The following is an 8,372-nucleotide window of genomic DNA, read 5'->3' on the forward strand; positions in this document are numbered from 1 at the left end:
CTGAGACAGGTCATTTCTGCTGAGTGTGCCCAAATGGCTCCTTGTATTGGTGCCACACTTGCCAACCATTTGAAAAATAATTCAAATGAAAAATTCAGTGGCTTGGAAAAGGTGAACTCCCTGTCTCTGGCAACCATCTTGGATCCACATTTAAACAGGCTGGCTTTACGAATCAAAGCAATGCTCAGGCTGCTGTGGAAAGGCTGACACGAGAGTGTGCCACTCTTATTGATGCGTCGGCAGAAGATGTGCCACTGGAGACAACATCTGCCAGTTCTAGTGAACAAAATCACAACTTGTGGGCTTTATTGGACAACTATGTAGAGTCTCAGCACGTGCCAGCGCTGCAGTGGAGATCCAGGGGTATGCATGTTGATTACTGTTGAAACTTCAGGGTTTTTTATTCAGTCATTCATTGTCTTACTGTCTGTGTCATAAATACTTGAAAGAACAAATTCTGACCAGAGCCAAGGATCTCTTGAAGTACTAGGTGGCACGAAAGACTTTATATCCCACGCTGTGGAAACCTGCATGCAAGTATCTGTGCATCCCAGCATCATCTGTTCCCTGTGAAAGAATATTTTCCAAAGCTGGGGGGCTGGTCAGCCAGAAGAGGAGCAGACTGAGGCCTGCAACAGCAGAAAAAATGATATTTCCTCCATAAAAACCTGTGAAGAGGAAATAACTTGTCTGCTTCTATGAATAATAATTCCGAATCAAACATACAAGTCCCCAAATGAAAACCGTTACCTTTAAAGGTTTTCCTTAAAAACACTTCACACAAACAAAAACAATGTTTCTGAATTCAAACACCATGATCATTTGAAAAGTAGGAAGGATCTCTAATCCTGTTGGGGAATTTTTATACAGTTTTTAAATAAATCTCAGTTTTCAAAAAACCCTTACCAACACTGAACCCTTAATATATTTGCATTTATTCTTTAGGTTAATCTTGAATGTGTTTTTTAGAGTAAGGGGGAGAGCATCTGCATATTTTATTGTGATGACAATATAATAATTTGGTATGAAAGAAGAAAACACCTGGATGAGCACACAATGAACTTTTATTGGTGTCATGGGATTGAAACAGTGCCAGTCGTGATCTTTAGAGGTTGCTATGGCTTCAGTTGTCCACCAAATGTCAACGTCACTGAAGTCTCGAAGCTTTGAATCTTTTTCGAAACAATTGTTAGTAAAGCCTCAGTGCTTTGTGAGACTTCACTTGCCCACCACTAACTTTTCCGTGATGACTTCCTCAAGCACGATTAGATCTCTGGGGCGCTGATCCCTCCAACTTGCCTTCACAGGAGGCAGATGAAAAGCTGGCAGCTCTTCAGGCTCAGGCTTCCCTCTACGAAGAACAGGTTTATTTTTGGCTTGATTTTCTTCAACCACCTTGGGCTTTGTTTGAGCAGTAAATCTCCTCTCTAATCTTTCGTTATTTTGGCGATTTTGAGGTTTGGACTGCTCAAGAAGCGTCTGAATAAGTGGCACTGGCTTCTTTGGCTGTTTCAAAGTTTCTTCAGTAAGCATGATCTTATTTTTGCCTTGAGGCGGAGCGCCGATGTAAAAACGTGGCCTAGATTCACTGGACTTTTCCTTTTTCTTTTCGTTTATGTGGTCGATTAAACTACATGTTATAAGTTTTACTTTAGCCCGGAATTCCATGATTGTCGTTCGCTGGTGTTTCTGTTATAATTTAACTGGCAACAGTCAAATATTATCGACGAACTATTTCAGCATATACATTATTTGAAACCCTTTATAAATATTTTGGCTTAAGGATCAAAGCAGATCCAATTAACTTCATATAAAAGAAAATTGCGGGCTATAAAGCAGCAAAGATTATAAGTTACTTTTATACAAAACACCAGAGGACAAATGGGATTTGAAGCATTGAAGTGCTGCGTATGTGTAACAAGAAATCCAAGACCACCACGTGTCTTTTAGATCCCCTCCCAACACACCTGTCTCTGGCTGCATTACCAATGATAGGCAGCTCTATCCTGGACCAGATTAATTGTTCTTTAGTGACAGGTTATGTACCCCGGTCCTACAAGGTGGCAGTGATTAAACCGTTGCTTATAAAACCATCACTGGATCCTGATGTCATAGCAAATTATAGGCCGATATCCAACCTTCCTTTATCTCTAAAGTTTTTGAGAAGGTTGTGGTGACTCAGTTACTGGAGCACCTGCAGAGAAACAGCCTGTTTGAAATGTTTCAGTCAGGCTCTAGAGCTCATCAGCACAGAAACAGCACTTCTTAAAGTTACTAATGATCTTCTTATAGCTTTTTACAGTTTTGCAAAAGATAGGAGGATTGACCTGTAGATTTATTATGTTCTATTTGTGGCCAAATGTATTGTGTAGCCTGACAACAATTATTAGATGGTGAAGCTAAGATGTGCCCTGACACTGTTGTCAATACCTTTGTACTTGTTATAAAGGCATTTCTTTTTGGGTTCAATCAGCACCCTAACCCCTGACCCTAATGAATTTACACATGTGATTTTTCCCTTATACTAAAGGGAATCTAATACTGGCAATCCACCTGGCAATCCACCTACAAATGGAAATAGTGTGATTCTTTCTATTTTTGAAATGTATTCACTAATTGTATTCATTTTCTTTATTATTTCAGTATGACTGCAAAACAATAAAGCTGGTTGAGGACCATTATTGCATTATCAATGTGTATTTCCATTCACATTGATGACAAATATAGAAATCTTGTTCTATAGTATGGTGTTAAAAAATTAAAAAAATACCACTAATATCTTTAGTTATAAAACAATTTAATATCATAAATGTTACAAAATGCTCTATCTCATAAAAATAAGTCTACAACAACAGTAAAACAAAAGATAGAAACTAGTAAAAGCCGGATCAAGTGTCGTAGTGTCTTAAAAGCCAGGGTGAAAATGGCTTTTAAGATGGCTTTTAAAAAGGCTTAGGGAAGGAGCCTCCTATCTAATGTCCAATGGCAGATTGTTCCATAATTTAGGAGCAACCATGGAAAAGACTCTCCCTGTGTAGCAGTGTAGTAGGACTCATCCAACGCAGTTGTGAGGCTCTAAAGTATGAATGTGTTGATCCTTTGTTCTTTAGACTGATTGCAGTGTGATCCAGAGCACCTACACTCATTGTTCTGGAAGGAATAAGCCAAACACCCAACTATCATGTATCCAGACCAAACACTGAACATTCAAATGTTGTTCATCTTAATGTGTTGACAACTATTTCTTCACACAACACATCCTCTCATTTGCTTATAATGGCACCCAACCAGTTTGTGGCAATATTTGGATATTAAAATACTAACATTTCTGATTTGGGTGAACAGACACTGTTTCCTCTGTACTTAAAAGCCCTCTTCTTATACCCACATTACCACTTTCTGGGTAGAGCCAAGGGGAGCTTGGCTTTGACTTTGAACCAAAAACTTAATATCAAAGAGAAGTACCATATTTTCATGACTATAAGGTGCACCTAAAACACTGAGATTTTTCAAAAAAAACGACTGTGCACCTTATTATATACTGCGCCATGTGTGTGGACTGAGTTCCAAAATCTGCGGTGCACCTTTGGTGGGTGCACTACGGTAAACGCTCCGCCAATCGATTAGCGGCACACCTCCGCGTAAGGATCCCCCAAAATGGCGCCGGTCAAGTGAGACGCGTATGAGGCTTACTTTAAACTGCAGGCCATGGAATATGCGGCTGAAAATGGCAATCGAGCAATCTTAGTGTTTTCGCTTTATGAGGAGGCGGCATCTCTCCATACGTGCAAGGACAATTGTTGCGCAGCGGCTGGCAGCGGATTACCAGGAGAGGGCGGCCATCTTCCCTAACCCTAACCAGGAGAGGGTGGCCATCTTCCCTAACCCTAACCAGGAGAGGGTGGCCATCTCCCTCCCTAACCCTAACCAGGAGAGGGTGGCCATCTTCCCTAACCCTAACCAGGAGAGGGTGGCCATCTTCCGCACCTACTGCCGCGACAAGATAACCGCGCCCAGCCACATTAACAACATGGATGAGATCCCTCTGACTTTTAACATCCCTTTGACCCACAAAGTGGAGAAAAAGGGACCAGCACGGTGGCGATACGCACAATGGGGCACGAGAAGTCGTCGTTCACTGTGGTTCTCGGCTGCCACGGAAACGGACAGAGCGCTGGATGACCAAGGGCGAACACTCCTTCACAAAGACTATTTGGCAACGGCGGGCAAGTTATGCCACCATATGCGGGTGGATTGTAGGCGCATGGGCTATGATACCGTCTTCATGTATTGGAAGAACTTTCACAAAATCAACGCTGAACCGGAACCGGTCGGTGAGTTCGATTCAGATGGTTAAGAAGAGGAATTCGGGATGTTGGACATTGAAATAGCGCAGCTGTTACAAAAGATGAAAACTTTGGTTTTGTGGCGAAAGAATGAATATTTTGTTCAATAAATGTGTCGAAACTCACTGTTTTACTTCTGTTGTCATTTTTTACTGTATGTTTCAGCATGCGCCTAATAATACGGTGCGCCTTATGTATGTTTTAAATACAGAAATAGCACCATAACTGAGACTGCGCCTTTTAATACAGTGCGCCTTATGGTCGTGAACATACGGTAGGTGTTGTAGATGTAACTTATTTTGATGAACAGTTCAAGACAGAAGACTCATTTTCAGGTACTGTACATAAATGTTTTTTAATTGGGTTAAGGGGTTAGGGCAGGGGTCCCCAAAGTTTTTCCTGTGAGGGCCACATAACTTTTCCCTTCTCTGATAAGGGGCCAGGCTCAGTTTGTAACAGAAAAAGTGTGAGGATTGCAGGAGTGCCGAAACGTAAAAATGTATTGTTTTCAAGAAAGCACAATCAAATAACCCTTTCTGGATTCTTCACATAACAAAAGTCCATGGAACATAAACTTTCTGTTGTGCCATGCACAATCTTAACAGGTCCAAGTTTAGCTTAGTTGTCAGAGCAGAATCTCTTACTTAACTCTCCTGTTGTCCTCATTGTCTGTATAGACCCTGTGTCCTCTGGGTCAAAATGCAGCTTAATTGAATTTTAACACACCGAATTTCATCTTGCATGAAGAAACAACTTGTCATTCACCACAAAATGTGTTAATACCTGAGTTTTGCCTCTTTACTTGTATTTCTATAGCTTAAGAAAGGAAAGAAATGTGCAAAAAGGAGTTTTTAATCATCCCAATGACTCAGTTTCTGTCTTTTTTTTCCTCCAGTGAACAATTTTAAGACAATGTACAAAAATATGAAAAATAACATAACCCATTCAATTATTTAGCACATGTAGGGTAGTATGCAAGTGCACAGCTTTTGCAGATATATTTCTTACACTTGCAGCACACAGTATGTGTTTTACAGTCCTTCTTTTGAGGGCAAAACTGACATCTTTTCCTCTTACTTGCCCTAGCTGGGGAAGTGGCTGTGGTAGCTGGATCGTCAGGTTGATCAGGAGCTCCTGCACTCTGAATAGCTTTCACAACTGCTGCTGAGGCTTCTGTGTGGGGGACATGCTTCCTTCTTTCAATGAGTGGAATTACAAGTGCCGTTCCTAGCTGCTCCAGGAACACCCTCCTCTTGTTCTGCTTACAAGACATCCAGGTCGGGTTGATCTCTCTCCAAATCACAAAGGCATTGTAGGAGGAAACATCAATGATGTTGTGGAAGATGACCAGGGGCCAGCGGGCAGTCATCCTTCTGCAGCTGTATGCTCCAATCACCTTATCTAGGTTGTCCACACCTCCTTTGTTGCGGCTGTAGTCTAGGATGATGACTGGCTTCCTGTCCTTACGATCGCTAATGTCACCGCCTGTGTGCAATGTGCTCAGAAGAACTACATTCTTGTTTTTCTTTGGGAGGTATGAAACTAGAGTGGTGGTGGGTGTGAAGGCAAACTTTGATGAGAGGACCTCTCTCTCTTTTGATGCAAGCAGTGCAGGTGGGAGCTCAGGCTTGTTCTTTCGAACTATACCAACCATGGTGATCTTCCTCTTCAGGAGCTGCTGTCCGAGTTCATAAGAGGTGAAGAAATTATCACATGTCACATTGTGACCCCTCAGTCCCTCTGTCACATCAAGCACAACTCCCATCCCCTGGTTCTTCTCTGGGCTTCCACTGGTCGGCTTCCCGGTATAGACTTGCATTTTCCAAGCATAGCTTGATTTGGCATCGCAAGCCACCCATGACTTAATCCCATTTTTGCTGGCTTGCTGGGCATATACTGCCGGAAAGGACAACGACCTTTGGACAGAAGACATTAGCATCAGTGATTAGTATCAGTGTCACAGAAAACAGTCAAAGAAATCAATAGTAAAAATCACTTTTATTAGAAATATGAAAATAGATTACCTCTAAATGGAACCAGTTGCTCATCCACTGTTACGTCAGGCCCTGGATTGTAGAGATAGGGCAGCCGCTCCACCCACTTGTCCCAGACCTCTCTTATGGCTGCAAGTTTGTCTGTCACACGTCTTGCTGGTCTTGACTCACGGTCATCAAATCGTAGCAGTCTTGAGTAGGTGTGAAAGAGTTTGAGTGGCATTGTGGCTCGGAAAATTGGTCTTCCACTCTCTGCGTCCCATAGACTAGCTGCAGCCTCACCTCGGGACCTGTATACACCTGCTAAGATTAGCAGCCCTAAGTAGGCCTGCAGGTCAGTCTCATCCATCTTTTTCCAGCTGTCTCCATATTTGCGAAAACCCTGCAGATTTGTCATCTTCAGGATTATTTTTTCTATTGCTGGTGTGATAAACAGGTAAAATGTAGAGACAATGTCACGGGCATGAGAAACGGCATACCTTGTGGGTCCTGGGGTCATCTTTATGAAGTTGTGTTCTGCATGCCTGCCGTGTTGGTCATATTCTGCTGAGGACCATGTTATTTTGCCATTTTTTGAAAGAAAAGTCTCTCTTTCAGCTTCAGGGTTTTCTTCTTCTGAAGATGATTCATCATGCTCTGGGTTGTATTCCTCCCCATCTTTTTCTTCTGATAAATCCTCCACTTCCTCTTCTGAATCAGAGTTGTCTTGTTGGACATGCTGGACCTCTTCAGCATTATAACACGCACTCATGGTCTTAGCATAGAGAGAATTCGGGGTCCTGTCATCTGCAGCACCTTTATATTCTCTCTGCAGTCTGCGAGAACGCCACCTATCTTGTGTCGTTTATGTCTACTACTGATTGATCTGAGACACAACTAAAACACGAACATTCTGTGGTGTGTAAATAACTTTGTGACCTTGATTTCAACTCTATTTGCCTCACAGGTCATTTTGACCTGATGACCACCTTTGTACTTTTTTTGTACAGCTTACATGGAAATGGGAATAAAAGCAACATTTCACTTTTTCTACTGCTGGGGCCAATCTAGGAAAAGTCATACAATTTCAAGTTAAAAAAATATTATTTAGGGGATTTTGGTTTTTGGTTTTTAATGCAGTGGCAGGTCATTTTGAACTGAGGACAACAGGAGGGTTTTAAGAGATCCAGGCCTTTCAATGGAGACAAGCCCAACATCCTTCAATATTTCCACCCACACTTCCAAAGGAGACGACCTGAACTTCTTCCCCTTCTGAGGAGATGTGATCAAAAATGTGGATTCGGAATGAAGAATTTTAGCAAGAATCATCTGACAGAGAGGTGGAGGGACCATCGAAATCTCTATGACACAGATGATTCCATAGATGTCAATCTGAACAATGGTGAGTCTCTCAATGTTCACTCTAAAGAAATATAGCACAGAAGTATATTTGGTCTTGTAACCATATATATAACCCAGGTCATGGTCTGGGGGTCCCCTTAGCGTGGCACCCAATTTGTGGGTGCAGTAATGTACAACCCAGTGCTCCTACACTCAGTTTGTGTGTTTGCTCCGAGTGTATAAATGAGAAGGTGAATGGAGGTCAAATGTGTAATATTTTGGCTTCTAATTTTCGCCACCCTATGGAACTAACTGTGGTGCACAGGAACAATGGAAACATTTCTCACATTATATTTTGCTTTTACCGCAGAAAAATATGAACAAAAGGAACCCATCCCACATTTGACACAATCCTCTGAACCCACAGTCCCTTCAGAAGTCCCTGGTTCCAGTAACAGTGTAGGATCTTCTTTTGAGCCCATCATGCCCCAGTCATCCCTCCCTCAATCAGGTGAGCTGCTTATCAATCACATTTCCAGTAAAGTGCTGCTGATATTTGCTGACATTGTTAGAATTGGATTCTTACAAAAACGTTTATTCTTTGAAGTATGGTCAAGTATTTAGGTCTACAGTAGGTGAGCAATATACAGTCAAATCTAAATATCAATTTGATAAACATGACGGTAAATAACCAACCAAATAACAAGCATAT

The 8,372-nt window shown here is 41.8% G+C and overlaps 1 pseudogene; it reads right to left on the reverse strand.

Annotated features, from left to right (window-relative positions):
- Nucleotides 1–5,240: 5,240 nt before the first annotated feature.
- Nucleotides 5,241–7,091, reverse strand: LOC130521164 (piggyBac transposable element-derived protein 4-like; annotated as a pseudogene).
- Nucleotides 7,092–8,372: the final 1,281 nt, after the last annotated feature.

This window comes from Takifugu flavidus, unplaced genomic scaffold, assembly GCF_003711565.1.
Source record: "Takifugu flavidus isolate HTHZ2018 unplaced genomic scaffold, ASM371156v2 ctg751, whole genome shotgun sequence".
Lineage (NCBI taxonomy): Eukaryota > Metazoa > Chordata > Actinopteri > Tetraodontiformes > Tetraodontidae > Takifugu > Takifugu flavidus.